The sequence below is a fragment of the Sceloporus occidentalis genome, unplaced genomic scaffold, assembly GCF_023333645.1.
Source record: "Sceloporus occidentalis isolate IW3139 unplaced genomic scaffold, rSceOcc1.0.p SCAF_1, whole genome shotgun sequence".
Lineage (NCBI taxonomy): Eukaryota > Metazoa > Chordata > Lepidosauria > Squamata > Phrynosomatidae > Sceloporus > Sceloporus occidentalis.
In genome coordinates, this window is record NW_028316981.1 from 236003963 (window position 1) to 236023559 (window position 19597).

Sequence of the window (19597 nt, forward strand, 5' to 3'; positions counted from 1 at the left end):
ACCAAAGAAAAGGAATGGGGTTGCAATTTATGTAAAAAATAAGATACCAGTGTTAGAAGTTTTGAATGATAAGGAAGGATGATATATCGGGATTGAAATTACAGTTAATGAGAAAAGAACACTGGTGTTAGGAATTTATGGTCCCACTGAAAAGAAAGCAAGATTCTATAAAAGATTGTCCAAAAGAATAAAGGAACTAAATTATGATTCGTATATATTAATGGGGGACTGGAATGGGGTAGTGAATCCGCAACTAGATAGAATATCACACAAAAAAATTGAGGAAAAACAAGGGAAATTACCGGAAAGCTTTTTTGGAATGTTAGACACTCTTTCGCTGATAGATATATGGAGACATAAAAACGAGAAAATTAAAGACTACACTTTCTTTTCAATTCCACACAATTCGGCTTATAGAATAGATATGTTCATAATTTCGAGATAATTTGTCGAAGAAGTAAAAGAAACTAAAATTAGGATTAATAAAAATTCGGATCATAATCAAATTTGGATGGAACTAATACAAAACGAAAAGGATTACAGATGGAGACTAGATGAGCAACTATTAAAGGATAAAAAGATAGAAGGGGAAATAAGGAAACAAATAAAATTCTTTTTTAAAGAAAATACGGAGAAGGATACCAAGATAAACATAATTTGGGATGCAGCCAAGGCAGTAATTAGAGGGCACTTGATAAAGAAAAAAGCAGAGAAGAATAAAAAGAAAAGAATGGAAATTAAAATATTATCAGAAAAAATACAGGAGAAAGAAAAGGAGAAAATAAAAAAACCAAACAATAAGAAAGTAGAAAAGGAATTAAAAATTTTAAAAAACCAATTTAATATAAAAACAGCAGATGAAGTAGTGAAGAAAATGAAATTCACAAAACAGAGATATTTTGAACATGCGAATAAGGCAGGGAAGTTTTTAGCCTATAGAGTTAAGAAAATGAAAGAGGAAAGACAAATAGTAACTATGATAGATAATCAAAAGGTGACAACAGAGCAATCAAAAATCAGAGAAATCTTTTTGAATTACTATAAGGATTTATATGGCAATACCAAGGGGAGGAAAGGGAAAATAGAAGAATATATAGGTAAAATAGATGAAATTAAGATTAAGACAGATATTAAAGAAAAAATAAACCAAAGGATAACAAAAGAAGAGATAAAAGAAGCAATAAGGAAAGGGAAAAAAGGGAAAGCCCCAGGTCCGGATGGATATACGATTGATTATTATAAAATTTTTGAAGAGGAATTATTAGAACCCTTAGAAAAAGTATTCAATAATATATTAGAGGAAGGAATACCCAATACATGGAGAGAAGCTAATATATCCCTAATACCAAAAGAAGGCAAAGATCCAAACTACCCGAATAATTATAGACCAATATCGTTATTGAATACAGACTACAAAATATTTGCAACCATCCTAGCGGAAAGATTAAAATTAGTATTAAAAGACTGGATTAATAAAGATCAATGTGGATTTTTACCAGGCAGACAAATTAAGCAAAACATAAGAGTTATAATAGATTTAATTGAATACTATGATAAAAACCCGGGTAAGGAAGTAGCAATGTTATTTCTCAATGCAGAAAAAGCCTTCGATAATTTAAATTGGGAGTTTATGTTAAAATTGTTTAAGAGATTAAATATAGGAGAAAACATGTTAAAATGGGTGACAGAAATTTATAAGGAACAATCGGCCAGAATAGTAGTCAATGGAATAAGAACCAAAGAATGTAAAATAAAAAAAGGAACAAGGCAAGGTTGCCCTTTATCACCTTTAATATTCATTATGTGTTTGGAGGTACTATGTAATAAAATAAGAGAGGAAAAATAAATACAAGGCACGAGAATCCAAGGAAGGGAAATTAGGATAAGAGCATATGCAGATGATGTCATGTTAGTTATAGAAAATCCCCTAGAAAACATGTCGAAAACCCTAAAAATTATAAATGAATTTGGAGAACAAGCAGGATTTAAAATAAATAAAGAAAAATCAGTGATAATAACATGCAATATGATAAAAAGAAAACAGGAGGAATTACAAGAAAGTATAGGAATTAAAGTCCAAAAGAAAGTTAAATATTTAGGAATCCAAGTAACAAGTAAGAATAATGAATTATTCGATAATAATTATAAAAAAGGTTGGCAAGAAATCAAAGAAAATATGAGGAAATGGTCCAATCTACAATTAGCTTTGCTAGGGAAAATTGCAATCGTAAAAATGTGTATTTTACCCAAAATTTTATTCTTATTCCAAAATTTACCGATAATACACAATGAAAAAATTTTCGCGGCATGGGAGAAAGACCTTCGAAGATTCATCTGGGCCGGGAGGAAAGCAAGGATAAAATGGACAACGCTAATTGACGCTAGAGAAAGAGGGGGTTTAGGGATGCCAAACTTAAAACTATATTTTTATGCAAGTTGCTTAGATTGGGTTAATAGTTGGATAGATTTAAAAGACGAGTACTTGCTAAATTTGGAAGGATTTAATCTACGATTTGGATGGCACGCATATATGTGGTGGGGGGAAACAGAAATCAACAAAGAGTTCAAAGACCATATATTGAGGAAAACACTATGGAAAGTATGGATGCTATATAAAGAAAAAATGTATAGAGTACTACCTGATTGGGTTTCCCCACATGAGGCAATACTAAAAAAAGGGAAAATAGAAGGAAGGGATTGGTATAGATACAAGGATATTCTAAAAGAGGAAAAGGGAGAATTAATAATGAAAACGATGGAAGAATTAAATAAAGAAGGAAATGAAATTAATTGGTATTTATATTATCAACTTAGGGACAAATATAAATTAGATATGAAACAATTTGGAATAACGAACAAAAAAACAGAATTAGACTTAGTAATATTAGATAAAGGAGGGAAAAGATTATCTAAATTTTATAAATTAATACTAAAATTAGAATTGGAACAGGAAAGAGTAAAACATTGTATGATACAATGGGCACAAAATTTAGGCAAAAATATTCAAATTGAAATGTGGGAAAGAGCGTGGGGAAAAGATCTAAGATTTACATTATGTTCGGACATAAAAGAAAATTTCTATAAGATGCTATATAGGTGGTATATAACCCCCAGTAGATTGGCAAAAATATATAAAAGAGAAAGCGAATTGTTGGAAGTGTGGAAAAAGTGTGGGAAGTTTTTTTCATGTGTGGTGGACATGCCCCAAGATAAAGAAATTTTGGATAGAAGTGCACAAGAGGATAAAGAAAATTATACAATTGGATTTCCCATTATTACCAGAAATATATTTGCTAAACATAGTAGAAGGGAAAATATTAAGACAAAAGCTGAAACCGTTGCTCTACTTAATAACATCGGCAAGAATTATCTTAGCAAAATATTGGAGAAAGGAGGAAATCCCGAAGATAGAGGACTGGTTAGAGAAATGTCTAAACGTAATTGAAATGGATATCATGACTATGAAGTTAAAGGGTGAAGAATTGGAAGAAGAAAATAAAATATGGACAAATCTGAGGGAATTATACAGTACGAAATAGAAATTTGGAAGAACATAGATATAACATAGGGAAAGGGTGACTTAACCCGTTGCTGTAGAAGAAGCTGAAGATGTATGTTAAACTGTCTAGTCTTAGTAAATAAGCTAAAGAGGGTGGACTTAAAGGAGATAAAGGGAAATTAAACTAGAAGATTTTTTAGCGGAATGTAGAAAGCATAGCTAGAAGAAAGCAACAATAATAATAGGAGTAATAGAAAGGGGGGGTGGAGGGTATAGAGGGTGAAATAGAAGGATTAAGTTCACTAAAATTAAGCATTGCTGTATTCCTCTTTTAATTTGTATTTAATTTGTATATAATTTAATAAAGATTACAATAAATAAAAATTATAGCTATAGCCATCTGTGGAAGGAAGTGAGTGGAAGTGGATTTTCTTATACTTAGCCACTTCAAAACCTTCACTTCTAGGTCATTTAGTACCTGAGGACACTGTATGGGACCACACAAGAGCAGGTTTAGAAATTAATCCACAAAATTTACTGACTCACTTAGCTTTTTTACTAGCATTTGTTTCCTAAAATAATAAAAGAGCCCACTGCAGCAAAGATTTCCCTGGCGTCTCTCCTTGTGGCAATTCTTACAGAAAACCAGACAAATGACAGAATTGAAATATGAAATATGGCACAGAAATGTGCAGTGCAGATACTGGAGTTATGTTTATGACTTTCATATCTAAGGCACAGATGCATAAATGTCACTACAGATTTTTTGTTCATGTCATTGCTTTTAGCTCTGTGATGACATTGATTCAGAGTTCTCTGTTTGTAGACTTTGACCAAAGACAGCTATAGAAAGAGAACATGAAACAGAGTAAATGTGTCTACTTATATTAGTGTCTGTCTGTAACATACTTGTGAATTATATGTGGCAATACCCTTCTTGCCTCTTCTGGTTTGTTCAACTGCCATCCGTCTCCTCCAGCTTAGAAACAAAGGACCCCATAGCTATGTCCTAAGACGGAAAAGGGAGGAGCATGGACCCCTTTTATCTCTGCCAACTGGCATTTGGATGTGTTATTTCCAAGCCAAGGAAGTAGTTAACAGCCATATTGTATTAGGGTAGGCAAGATTATTATTGTTGTTGTTGTTGTTGTATTTATACCCTGCTCTTCAGCCCTAAAGGCTATCAGAGCAAAGTTCAATTTGCTAGAGAAAGAGGTTATTCTAAAGAGAGCTCATAGCACATCAAAGTATTCTGGGCTCCTTAAGTCACATCTCTCTTCCACTTCTTGCTCCTTTGAGCTGGGACCTCCAACAAAGTTCTCCTGAGTTTTCTCCATGGTTTGTGTTTGTGATTAGAATAATAGTCAGGAAATGGTCTCATCACAACAGGATACTGTATTTCTTTGTGTACCTGCCTGCACTTTCATTCCACACATAAATTATTCTTGATCCCAGGCTTTGGGAAATAAGGTCAGAATGTGTTTTTTGTAGAGTTTTCAATATTTGAGTGAAAGGAGTTGTTCTAAACCCTGAAGCAGTGTATGTACCAGCAGGATGCTCTTTCAGTTCATGCAGATGGTAGCTTCATACCAGACAAAATTGATTATTCCTATCCCAAACAAAACATGTTCCTGAAAAAGAATTAGGACCGTGGTTTCCCCTCCCCCCCCCCAACAGAATTTTAACTAACATCCAAATCCAAACTTTGTTTTGTTTATTTTTTGTAAAACAATTTTTTCCAATTTTGAAATTCAGGCCATCTTCTGACAATAAGCTTCATGGAACATCAGCACACAGGGTGTGTGTGTGTGTGTGTGTGTGTGCACGCACACAAAGATACATATGTTTTCTTTTTAAAATCTAGGCACTGGCATGTCTTTTATCAAAAGGAGGGTGGTCCTGCACGCTACATGCAGCAGTACTAAAGCAAAGTGGGAAGAGCAGATGTATTCTTACTAATTTAAATACTTTCCCACCAAACATACAAAGTATTCTGTGCATGCCTGCTCATGAGAAAGCCACATTGCATTAGTTTCCCAGGCTATAAACCAGATGTCAGAGTCAGATCCTTGCAACAGATCGTCAGGTTTTAAATAGCTTCTCATCACTAGTGTCTGACTGTGCATTTTAGAAGAAGAAAAAGGAGGAAGAGGAGCTGCTGTCACTGCCACTTACATTTAGATTCAGAATCTTTAAAAACACTTTTACTTTCCGTTAATTGGTGTGCCATTGTTGAAGTAATTTATATCTTACAAAGACTTATCACTGGCATTTTGATTTTGATTTTCCACGGGGCTAGTCCATTTTTTTTAACGCATGATTTAGATTAAAAAGTGAGTGAATTGTATGCTCTGCAAAGCCATGTCCTCTCTGAAAATCTAAAATCAGGTATCCTGTAGTACTGCAGTCTGCTGTTTATTTACATACACACGTGTGTGTGTGTTTGTGTGTGTATAGTTGTTAGCACAGATCAGTAGTATATTAACTGCTCTGGATATTTAATCTTGATAATCCCCTTTGGTAGTTTAGGAACATTACAATCACTATGGCTGCTTTACCAGCTGTTAAATTGAAACTGACTTCAAGGACTCCAGGGATGTGCTAAAAGAAATAACTATCTCTGGCCTGGTACAGATGGGCAAAAGCACCGTCCTGCGGGTGGGGTGACGAGACTGCATCCCCACGCTCAGCCCTCCCCGTGCTGCCCGGGTGCCATCTTCATGCACGGCCATTGAGATGGCATGCGCCATGATGATGTCATTTTGGCGCAGCGCCCAAACATCGCTGCACCAAAGGGGTGTGATCAAGTGGCCCGGCAGTGGCTATGGTGCCGCTTCGCAGGCACAAAAGGGAGCCAGAAAAACTGGCTCCTTTTTGTGTTCTGCGGAGGCTGGATCGGTGCCATGATGTGCATTTGCCACGGCACCAATCCTGCCCGTTTGTACAGGGCCTCTGTATGCTGGTCTGAGTTTTATATAAAACCACAAGCTCTGCATTCCTTTTTTTTTTAAGTTATGCGTCTCTGGAGCGCTGCATTTTATTGTGTTTTGTGTTGGATAGTGAATATTGTGGGAGAAATCCAGCAGAATTGTCTCCCTCTTCCCCCCCCCCCCCCCCGCATCTCAGTCCCTCAGCAGAGCCTGGCACACCATCTGAAAATTTGTTCCATGTTTCCCAGCCATCCAGAGCAGAATTTGAGGATGTGTGGATGGGGCAGTATGGGAGGGGGAAATCACACATACAAACACACTGATAGAAATAGTTGGAATTAAACCTCTTGCAGTCTAACCCCAATGTCTTGAATGATGTTTGTATATTTGCACATTTGCATTATGTGCTTAAGCATGTTTTATTTTTGAGAACTGTTTTGCCTTGCGGCTAACATAATAAAGATTACAATCCTCCTAGAATTTGACATGGAGCTGAATGTATATTCAAGGATCATAGAGTAAAAAATTGCACTTTCCTTATTCAAGTGTTTGCTTTGTAGAAAATGAAGCAAATGTGTCTTCCCATTGAGGTGATGCCAAAAGTTTTTTAAATTGTTTTTCTTTCCAGATGTTTATCCTTCTGTAGCATAAATTCATTTTTGACAGCTTATGTGACCTTACTTACCTACATGTCTTAGCACTCATTACTCATTGTATAATCCACTGAATCTCACACTGTTGAACTAAGCTATTTATTCTTTAATGCTGAGATCATGTCTTGTTTCTACAAGAGACAGGAAAAACAAACCATCTGTCAGTAACAAAAAGTTAATAATTTTCCCTGAAAAAAATGATTTATGTTAATGGAACTGTATGAAGATAGTGTTATGGTTTCATTTGAAGTATCTACAGAAGTATTCATGGCTTTAATTTTTGTTTTAAAAATCCTAATTCATCTTAAAGCCAGAAGTGCACATAGTAAATCAAGTATTAATATATATTTGAGCTTTAAGATAATGACAGCAGCATTATTGATACATTATTGAAAAGCTGAATGGGGAAACAACTTTGTTATAGGTCTGGAATGAAGTATTTTGAATTTAAATGAGCAAAATACTATAAATATTACTTGAAAGTTTTGGATTTTACAATTATGTGGTAGATATTCTATTTTCTTTCTCTAGTTATGTTTCTGGAGTACTGAAAATATTAACAAATGTCAGAAAATCAGAAAAGAAAAGGAAGGACACAAATGTTTTAGCTTTATATGTTAAGAATTAAGATTATTTTTAAGATTAGTTTATTTTAATTATTATGTGGTTTTGTTTGTTTTGTTAGTGATACAGTTTTTGTTGATTTTAATCAAGTATAAAAATTTAACAAATAATACTTTAAAAAAGATAACGACAGCAGCATAAATGAAGATTAACTGTCTTTAATTTTTTTGTAATAATTTTTATTGAATTTTAAAACATTACAGTTGAAAAAAAGAAACAAAAAACAGTGTGTGGATTGTGGAAGGAAAGTGACAAGAAAAAAGAAGGAAAGAAAGAAAGAGAAAGAAAGGGAAAGAAGAGGGAAAAAAGGAAAAGAGAAAGCAAAAAAGAAGGAAGAAAGGAAGAGAGTACAGGGGTAGAAAAGAAGTATATTCATATCTAGTTTTAGTTCTGCTAATCTTAAAAGTAACAGTTTGGCAGAATAACCAAAAATAATATCAGTAATAATAAAGTAGCTTACTTTCAGCTGCTAATTCCTATTATAGTAACTGTCTCTGTTTCATAGACTGGCTTCTCTAGAAGGAAGGGGAAAAAAATTCTACCTAGATCCGTATCCACTTTTCTCCCCATGCCATATCTTTTCAATCTTCTGCCATTTACTTTCGAATTCTTGGCTTGTTCTTCCCATAGCGTATATTGTTATTCTGTCCATGATATAGTATTCATACATCCGTTCTTTCCATTCCTCAATTGATGGGATCACCATCGATTTCCAGTGTTTGGCCAACTCTATTTGTCTTGCGTATAACATATATAAAATTGTACTGATTACATTTTGAGTCAATATAGTTTGGATCATGTCTACAGTGTTCAATAAAAATATTTCTGGGAGAAAGGGGATGTTAATTTCCAGTACTGCTTGGATTTCGGCATGTATTTTAATCCAGTATTTTTTCACATCGCTACACTGCCACCACATATGGTTCATAGTACCAATTTTCTGTTTACGCTTCCAACAATTACTGTCATGTTGTTTGTTTATTTTAGCTAATCTTGAAGTGGTTAGGTACCATCTGTGAAAAATCTTTTAAAAAATTTTCATTCATGTAATTACATTTGGTAAATTTTTGATTATATTTCCAAGTATGTTCCCACTGTTTGAATAGACAAAAAGTTTAGGGGGGATGAACATGAAACACTCAACAAATTATGTCCACTTAGTAAGAGAGTACACAATAGAAACCAAATGAAGAGGGATAACACAGTGTGCCCATTACAATTAAAAGATATACAAAACCGAGACCAAACGCGTTTCGACTGGAGCTTCTTCCTCAGTGGTCAATTAAAATTAATATAACAGCCTTGTAAGATAACTCATGTGGTATATAGGGACATCCCGTCGCTATAGGTAAGTTGTTGGTCCTCGTAGACCATATATCAAGCCTAGGACTAGGATGTCCCACATATAGTAGTAGGGCTTACAGGCCAGAACAAGCCTTTTTGTATTAAGGATATTATATACCTTTTACTTTGTATACCTTTTTTTAAAAAAAATCACCTTTATAGCATTTGAGTGCAACACATTTTCTTAATAAATTTGTTGAGTGTTTCATGTTCATCCCCCCTAAACTTTTTGTCTATTCATCTGCTTGTTTCAGTTTAGGGCATCACCTCCCAGTTTTTTTCCTTGTTCCCACTGTTTGACATAATGGAACCCAAAATTTCACTTGCAATTACTTAAATTGCTGCATTGTATTAGGCAAATCATAGATGATAATGCATTTTAGATATAATCCTAAACTTTGTTGGGCTAATGAACTATATTGGTACATATGTTAGAAGACTACTGCAAAACCTGGTGTTTTCCAGCAATGGAGAGAAGGCATCCTTGATGTATGGGTTAGACCCTGTGGCTCGCTCTAGGTCAGGCAGGAAGTAGACAAAACTTTAGAGGCGTGTCCACAGGATAGGACTAACCCCCAAAGCAAGTTTCAGTTTCGTTTCTGCCTCTGCTCTGGTCAGACGCTTTCAGATCAGCTCTGCTGCTTTTCCTCCTCTATTTCTTTCAACAACAAAAACAACAACTTTATTTCTCTCCTGTTCCTTTTGCCTCTGCCTCCTATCTGTCCCCTCTCCTGTCTCTTTGGACTGCCAGGGGACCAACAACGATGTCAGGGGCTGGGGATCAGGAGGACAGCCCAGGCATGTCCTGTGATTCCCTGAACTTGGCTAGAGAGCAACCCAGTCACTCTCTCAGCCCCTATGAAGACAAAGAGCCTGCTGCTAGGACTGCCAGGGCCAGGTCGGAGGAGGGAGAACCCTCGTCTCCGAACCTACAGGGGCCCCACTGCACCCTCCAGCAAAAGGACCGGACCCAGGCCACATTGGAGGACTCAGAACAGGGTGTGAGTACTACCCCCACCCAACTGGCCCCCCCACTGCAAGCATTGCCACCGGAGCTCTCCTCCATAATTGCTTCCCTCATCTCCTTCCAAGCTGCAGCTTTATCTGGCCAACAGCCCTGTCCTGCAGCCCTTCCCCTCTCCCTGGGGATGACTGCCACCATTTCAGACCACAGGAGACAGCCTTCCCTCCCTACCTCTCAGCCAGCTCCAGCCCAGTGCATCCCTGCCTCTGCCCAGAGAGCCCCAACCAGGACAAGGTCTTCCTCTTCCTCCTCTCCAGTTGCCCGCTCTTCCCTGGATTCCATCCCTCCCTCTGAAAGGGGAAAATTCACCCCCAGAAAAACTGCCCTCAAGCCTCACAAAAAGGGCGGGAAAAGTCTCCCGGGCTCCTCTGCAGCTGCTGCTAAGACAAAAACTAAGCGACCAGCGCCACCTCCTGGCCAACAACACAAATCAAAAAAGCCCAAAGCCTCCATTATTCTGCATTCTTCTGATGATGTGGATGATGCAGAAGACCTTTCAAACAAATTATCTCACCGTGAAGAGGGCTTACTCACCCTTGACGAATTATCTGTTGATGATGATGATGGAGAAGATCCCACACCCTCCTCCAGCAGGCTTTTCCCCCAAGAGGACTTTCAAATCCTGTTGAAAAAAGCAATAAAAACTCTTGAGTTGCCTATAAATGCTACCATCCCTCAAACTCAAGACACAGACCTTCCCCAGGGAAAGGGCGACTCCTTCCCACAACCTGGGCCCCCTTCTATCGAGGTCCCCTTTACTTCAGATTTTATGAAGGTTATTAGGGAAGAGTGGTCTAAGCCAGCCACAGCCAGATCAAATCCTCAATCATTCAAAAAATGTTATAACCTTCCCCAATCGGTCATGTCAAAGCTCCAAGTCCCCTTGGTTGATGCTCCCGTTGCAGCTTTGACCACGTCCGCGGTCTACTGCAAAGATGGAGACGATGCCCTAAAAAACCACGAAGACAAAAGAGCCGATTCGGCCTTAAGAAAATCATTTGATGCCTCCTCCACAGCCATCAGGGCTGCATCTACTGTCTCCATTCTCTCCAGGGCCGCTTTTACTTGGGCTAGAGACCTTATCCAAGAGGTACCTAAGGGCAACATTAAATTACGCCAGGGCATCAATAAACTTCTCAAGGTGTTGGCTTTTTCTTCTGATGCTTCTCTTGACATCATGCAACTGAGTGCCAGGGCTCAAGCAGCATCTGTCCCAGTAAGGGGACAGATTTGGCAAAAAAATTGGACGGTTGATGCCAAGTCCAAACAAAACCTCACCATGGCCCCCTTCAGCGGACAAAAACTATTTGGAGACGCACTCGAACCCGTCCTCATAGAAACCAAGGACAAGAAAAAAGCCTTACCTTCACTACCCAAAAGAGATGAAAAGCGATCCTTTCGCCAGGGACAGGGTTCCTTTCGCTCATACAAAAACAATCAATCTTCCTTTCGTTCCAGAGACCCTAGGTCCAACAAAAATCAGTGGTCTGACCGAAAGCCATATGGCCGACAACAATACCACTCCCGAGGATTCGGAAGGCCTAACAACTCTTCCAACCAACAACAGGGGCCATCTATCTCCAAACAAAACCGTAATTCCCCCAGAGAATGACTGGCCGCCACACCTAGTGGGCGGCAGACTTCTACACTTCGCCCACATTTGGGAAGCCTCAACTGCAGACAGATGGGTTCTCACCACACTGAGACACGGTTATCTGATAGACTTTTACAACCTTCCTCACGACCACTTTGTTCCATCACCGATGTCTCAACGTCACAAAAAACACAAGTTGATGTTACAAGCCATAGACCACCTACTACAAATTGGAGCGATAGAACAAGTTCCATCTTTAGAAATGTACAAAGGTTGCTACTCTATTTTGTTCATAGTGCCAAAAAAGGACGGGTCATGGAGGGCTGTACTGGACCTAAAATGGGTCAACAAATTTGTCAGAAAACGTCGTTTCCGTATGGAAACTCTAAAGACCATCCTAGAGGCCATCAGACCTCACGACTTTCTTTGTTCTCTGGATTTAACTCAAGCCTACCTTCATGTTCCTGTTCACCCTCTCCACCGCCGATTTCTGAGATTCTCCTACCACCACAAACATTACCAATACAAGGCCCTTCCATTTGGCCTCTCATCAGCTCCTCGGGTTTTTACAAAGATCATGATATCGCTGGTGGCCCATTGGAGACTACAGGGAATCCACGTCCATCCTTATTTGGACGACATCTTAATTCGCTCACCATCACTCCAACAAGGCCGTCAGGATGTCCATCTGGTCCTATCCTCATTGACAAGACATGGTTTTCTGGTCAATCGTGGGAAGAGCCACCTAGAGCCTTGCCAACATATTCTCCACCTCGGGGCGATCATCGATACCCTACACGGCAAGGTATACCTCTCACCAGAAAGGATAAACAAACTTCGTCAGACCATCAACCTCGTGTCCTGCTCTCACTCGACAAACCTTTTACTCTTGGCGAGATTACAAGGCTTAATGATATCAACAATAGACTGCACACCATGGGCCCGATTTCACTCAAGGCCTCTCCAGTGGTTTCTCCTTCCTCACCAAAAACACATATCCTCAAAGGTCAACAAACGACTGATACTTCCTCACAGAGTCAGACACTCCCTCCTTTGGTGGACTTCTCCCAATCTCAAAACAGGTCGGCCACTCTGGCCTCCTCAAGAACTACAACTGACGACAGATGCCAGTCTGCGGGGCTGGAGAGCCACACTCAACAACTCCTATACACAGGGAAGATGGTCCGTCCAAGAACAAAGCCACAACATAAATCTCCTAGAACTCAGAGCGGTGCGCCTGGCTCTTCTACAATTCTCATCCCTGGTCAAAGGACAACCAGTGTTGATTCGGACAGACAACATGTCAACAAAAGCCCACATAAATCGACAAGGAGGCACAAGATCAAAGTCTCTAATGAGCGAGACAGAGCTTCTTTTCAAGTGGTCACAAACAAATCTCCTCTCGATAAGATCAGAACACATCAAGGGGACTCTAAATACGAGAACCGACTGGCTCAGCAGACAGGACATAGACCAGTCAGAGTGGCAGCTACATCCCCAAGTCTTTCACATGGTGACACACAAGCTCGGAACGCCCCTGGTAGATCTCTTCGCATTGCCCATAAACAATCAACTGCCACGCTTCTTCTCTCGGTTCCTAACTCAAGGAGCGGAACAAATGGACACTCTACATGCCCCATGGCCAGACGGGACTCTATATGCCTTCCCTCCAACGTCCATGATCAACAAGTGCCTTAAAAAGGCAAGAAAAGAAAGAGCGACAATAATTCTAATAGCCCCATATTGGCCAAGAAGACCATGGTTCTCAGAGATCCTGACAATGGCTCAAGAGTCTCTCAAGCTCCCGCTTCGCCCAGACCTTCTATCCCAGGGTCAGTTTCATCATCCAGATCCAGCCTGGCTCAACCTTCACGCTTGGAGGTTGAACGCCAAAATATGATAAAAGAAGGGCTCACGTCTAGGGTAATAGACACCATCATCAATGCTAAACGACCTTCCACCAGACGAATATACGAATATTCTTTCAGATCATTTGCCCGTTGGTGTAAGCTAAACAAACTTAACCCACTCAAGGCATCTGTGAGCTCTCTACTTTCTTACCTCCAAGAAGGACTTGATAAAGGTCTTAAGCCCAACACTCTCAAAAGACAGGTCTCTGCCATCACTTCTGCTTTTCCTCAAAAACATGCTAACAAACTGTCCAACAACTACTATGTCAGAAGGTTTCTTCGAGCAGCCACTCTCATCCGACCTCCCACAGTACACAGATACCCTAACTGGGACCTACACAAGGTACTTTCGGCTCTTACCAAAGCTCCGTTTGAACCACTCAAAGACATAGACTTAAAATTCCTTACCTGGAAGGTTCTATTCCTCACAGCCATCACCTCGGCCAAGAGAGTCTCAGAACTTGGCGCCCTGTCCATACGCAAAAAGCTCTGCGTGTTCAGAGAAGACTCTCTGTTGCTAAGGCTAGATCCAACATTTATAACCAAGATAAACTCTACATTCCACAGGTCCCAAGATATCATCCTACCTTCTTTTTGCCCTCAACCCAAAAAAGACTTGGAAAAGACCTGGCATACACTGGATGTTCGGAGGGCTCTCCGCACTTATATTAATAGAACTAAAAGGTTCCGTTTGACTGACAGCCTTTTTGTCTCATTCCACAAAAATTCCATGGGCAAAAAGGTGTCCGTTTCTACACTTTCTCGATGGATCAGGTCCTGCATATCCATGTGTTATACAGATTCTGCAAAGCCTCTTCCTGGAACTGTTTTCGCTCATTCTACACGTAGTGCTTCAACCTCGGCGGCACTCTCCACTAATGCCTCTCTAGAAGAGATCTGCAGGGCAGCTACATGGTCCTCGACATCTACCTTTGTACGACATTACCGCCTGGACTCCTTCCAGTCATCTGAGGCGGCTTTTGAAAGAAGGGTACTACAGGCTGTAGTACCTCATTAACTCAATCTCCTTCTACCCACCCTTATTTTTGGGGAGCTATGCCATATCCCATACATCAAGGATGCCTTCTCTCCATCGCTGGAAAAATAAACATTGGCTTACCTGGTGAGATGTTTGTTTTAAACGATGGAGACGAAGGCATCCTCCCCTCCCTCTGATTGGTCTTGATCTCCTGGCACCCAGTTTTTGAGGTCAACCATTAGTGTTTTTTTTCTCGTCCCATTGGACGTTTACAGTTTTTTGGTTACTGGGTCTTTTTCAGATGCCCTAAAATTTGGTTCTTAGTTGTTTGAGAGTTCTTAGAAACCTTCCTCCTCTAGGCTGTTACATTAACTGAAACTTGCTTTGGGGGTTAGTCCTATCCTGTGGACACGCCTCTAAAGTTTTGTCTACTTCCTGCCTGACCTAGAGCGAGCCACAGGGTCTAACCCATACATCAAGGATGCCTTCGTCTCCATCGCTTAAAACAAACATCTCACCAGGTAAGCCAATGTTTATTTCCCACAACACTGTGATATATATAGGAAGACCTACAAACACAAATGTATAATGTTGGTGTTCAAGAAGTCACATTGTTCGTTATAATAATAATACTCTTGTGAAAAAGTTTGTTATTACTCATGCAAAAGGAAGTCAGCAGCTCTGTTTGTTACTGAAAAGCAAATTGACAGTTCTGCATGTTTGTTTGTTTTTGTTGTTGTTAAGCCCTGTATACAATTTCCTCTTCTGCTTAAGAGGATCTTACCAGTCCTCAAGCGTAGTTGAAAGGTGGGCTTAAATGGGTCGAGGGGATGGCCTAGATATGAGTCGTTTGTCTCCCTTCCCCACTGAATCATTGGTTTGGCAGAGATCCCAGCTACTCACATGGGAATAGTAGTAGTGAAGTACTCTCAGCCACTGTTTGTGCATTCCAGCTGAACTTTGACTCAAGGGCTCATGTGGTACTTATGAACACTGACTAGGAACACATCTTACTCCTTCCCCTATTCTCTGGATGGGGAACAGAGAGGTATAAAGCAAGGAAAGGAGTCTTCACAGGATAGCAAGAATTCATAGAATCAAAGAATCATAGAATTGAAAGAGACTACAAGGGCCATCCAGTCCAACCCCCTGCCATGCTGGAAATCACAATCAAAGCATCCCCGACAGATGGCCATCCAGCCTCTGCTTAAAGACCTCCAAGGAAGGAGACTTCACTACACTCCAAGGGAGTGTGTTCCACTGTCGAACAGCCCTTACTGTCAGAATGTTCCTCCTGGTGTTTAGGTGGAATCTCTTTTCCTGTAGCTTGCATCCATTGTTCCGGGTCCTATTCTCTGGAGCAGCAGAAAACAAGCTTGCTCACTCCTCAATATGACATCCATTCAAATATTTAAACAGGACTATCATATTACCTCTCAACTGTCTCTTCTCCAGACTAAACATACCCAGCTCCCTAAGTCGTTCCTCATAGGGTATGGTTTCCAGGCCTTTTGCCATTTTAGTCACCCTCCTTTGCACATGCTCCAGTTTCTCAACATCCTTTTTCAATTGTGGTGCCCAGAACTGGACACAATATCCCAGGTGGTGTCTGACCAAAGCAGAATTACTTCCCTTCATCTAGACCAGGGGTAGGCAACCTTTTTGAGCTGGGGGCCGGGTTGCTGTCCCTCAGACAATTTGGGGGCCGAAGCCAAAAAATAAATAATTAATTTTTTAAAAAATTAAATATATAAATAAACCAGGACAAATGTAGGACAAAATTTTCAAATGGAAGACACTTTTTTTAAAAAATGGAGGACACGTGAAAAAATTTGCTGATTTTTTAAAAAATGTTAATATAAATGCATGTTTCTGAGGCTTCTATAGACAATTGCCCCCTAAAGGCCCCGGCGACAATCGGCGGCAGGACCGGGCTGGGGCCAGTCCCAAGGCCTTGCCGGGCCGCATTCGGCCCGCGGGCCGCAGGTTGCCTACCCCTGATCTAGACACTATACTTTTATTGATGCAGCCTAAAATTACATTATCCTTTTTAGCTGCCGCATTGCACTGTTGACTCATGTTCAACTTGTGATCTACTTGGACTCCTAGATCCCTTTCACACGTAGTCTCGTTCAGCCAGGTGTCCCCCATCCTATATCTGTGCATTTCATTTTTCCGCCCTAAGTGCAGTACCTTACATTTCTCAGTGTTAGCTTTGGCCCAGCTTTCTAGTCTAGACAGGTCATTTTTAATTTTGATCCTGTCCTTTGGAGTATTAGCTATTCCTCCTAATTCGGTGTCATCTGCAAATCTGATAAGTATGTCCCCAGTTCTGTCATCCAAGTCATTGATAAAGCTGATGAATAGCACTGGGCCCAGGACAGAGCCCTGTGGGACCCCACTGGTCACTTCTCTCCAGGATGAAAAGAAGCCATTGTTGAGCACTCTTTGGGTTCAGCCACTTAACCAATTACAAATCCATGTAACAGTTACCTTGTCTAGCCCACATTTTACAAGCTTGTTTGCAAGAATGTCATGGGAAACCTTGTCAAAGGCCTTACTGAAATCAAGATATACTATATCCACAACATTCCCTTCATCTACCAAGCTAGTAATTTTATCAAAGAAAGAGATAAGATTTGTCTGGCATGACTTGTTTCTCTGAAAGCCATGTTGACTCTTTGTGATTATGGAATTGCCTTCTAAATGTTCACAGACTCTCTGTTTAATGATCTGCTCTAGAATCTTTCCTGGTATTGATGTCACACTAACTGGACGATAATTGTTTGGATCCTCTTTTTTCCCTTTTTGAAGATGGGGACAATGTTTGCCCTCCTCCAGTCTGCTGGGACTTCTCCTGTTCTCCAGGAGTTCTCAAGATTATTGCCAATGGCTCCGATATTACATTAGCCAGTTCTTTTAATACTCTTGGATGTAGTTCATCTGGTCCTGTAGACTTATATTCATTTAGATTAGCAAGGTATTCCTGTACTATCTCTTTGCTTCTTCTGTGCTGAAATTCCCCTATTCTGTCCTCTGCTCCATTATCCTCAGGTTGAGCATCCTTTTCCTTTTCTGAGAACACAAAGGCAAAGAAGGTGTTGAGTAATTCTGCCTTTTCTCTGTTTTCTGTTAGCATTTTGCCATCTTCTCCAGGCAGTGGCCCTATGATTTCTTTTTTCTTCCTTTTGCTGCGGACATATCCAATGTCATCTAGAAGATGGAGGAAGCTAGAAACTAGAACACGAACCAGTGGATTCTAATTACAAGAAAAGAGATCCCACCAAAACATTAGGAAAAACTTCTTTACTACAAGAGCTGTTTGACAGTGGAATGATGGACTCTCTGTCTTTGCAAGTCTTTAAACAGAGGTTGAATGGGTATCTTTCATGAGTGCTTGACTAGTGTATTCCTATACGATGGGGTTGCATTGGATGGCCCTTGTGACCTCTTCCAACTTTAAGATTCATGATTCTGCTAAACCTTAGCCTCCCAGTATTTGAATTAGCTAAGACTGAAGGTAATAATAAGTTTCCTGTTACTACTACTGATACAGTTTTTATCCAACCATTTTAATTTTCCATTGTTGAATTTCAGTGGCTGGTTTTTTTTTCTCTCTCTCTCTATTTTAGTTGCAAGTACTGATTCATAGAAAGCACCCGCTGCATTGACTCTGGTGGTCTGAAAGATTGCATTTAGGTGTCCTAAAATGCTTCAGTTTGCAAAATCTATTCTGTATGCGCCAGCAACTAGCTTGAGAATGAAGAGCACTAATGTCATATCCGACCCACTGCACTTCCACAAAATGTGTTAACCACCCTGAATATCCCCAATCCTGTCTGATTTTGGAAGCTAAGTAGGCCCAAGCTTGTTTAGTATTTGGATGGAAGACCATAAAAGCAAAACAGAACTCTTCAAGTAGGACTAGGAAAGAATCTTGCCTGCAAGTCAGAGTTGACAATATTGGGCTAGATGGACCAGTGGCCTGACTCAGTAGATGGCACATTCCTATGCTCCAATAGAATAGGAGCTAACATACATAAAATGTCCTGATTGCTTTATCACCTTGTCACTGTACTTTGCCAAATACACATCTTCAGATACTGTACCTACAGCTAGCTACAACTGTTTACTTGTAGAGGAAATTCCAATGTAAGAAGGTTAAACAGAATATCATCTTTCATAAGAGCAGCTACAAATCATAAGAGCAGCTACAAATCAAAACATAGTCAGGACTTTTCATTCTCTGTATAAGCAATTATGGGATGTTAGAGAAAGAGAAGTTATGCGTTGGCATTTTGTATCTGAATTCATTGGCAGGTCTGTACATTAGAGTCAAGATGGATGTACTTTCCACAGTTTGTTTATTTAGTTATTTATTGGTTATGCAGCCTTTCCCCAAAATGGGACTAAGGCAGCTCATAGAGGAAATGTTAACAACACAAGTTTAAAAACAATTAAAATAATTATTTTTAAAAATATACAAAAGTTTTAAAATTAAACAAACAAGGCACACACACCCAATAGGAAGCCTCCTTAACAGCATTACATATTAAAAGTCTGCCTAACAGAAAGATGAAAAGAGAGCAGAGGCCAATCTGGCTTCCTGCAGAGTTCAGAGGGTGGGAGCAGCCACTGAGAAGGCTCTTTCATGTGTCCTCATCAAGCATACCCATGGTAGAGGTGGAAGCAAGAGAAAGCCTTCCCCTAAAGAGCTAAAGATTCTTGCTTGTATATATGGGGAGATAGGGTTTTTCAGATAGTCTGGACCTGAACCATATAAGGCTTTTATAGGTCATGACAAGCACTTTGAACTGTGCCGAGAAACAAACCAATAGCCAGTGAAGTTGTTTTAACAAGGGAGTTATATGCTCCCTATAATTAGCTCTGATCAGCATTCTGGCCACAGGATTCTAGATCCGCTGACGTTTCCAAACAGTATCCAAAGGCAGCCTCACGTAGTGTGCATAACAGTAGTAGAAATGGGTTGTAATCAAACCATGTGTCATGTAGTTACATCTGACATTTCAAGGAGTGGGT

The 19597-nt window shown here is 39.8% G+C and overlaps 1 protein-coding gene across 5 annotated transcripts in view; it reads left to right on the forward strand.

The window, feature by feature from the left end:
• PIP5K1B (phosphatidylinositol-4-phosphate 5-kinase type 1 beta) overlaps window positions 1-19597 on the forward strand; it is a 118739-nt gene that overhangs the window by 78284 nt on the left and 20858 nt on the right. The window lies entirely within an intron of this gene.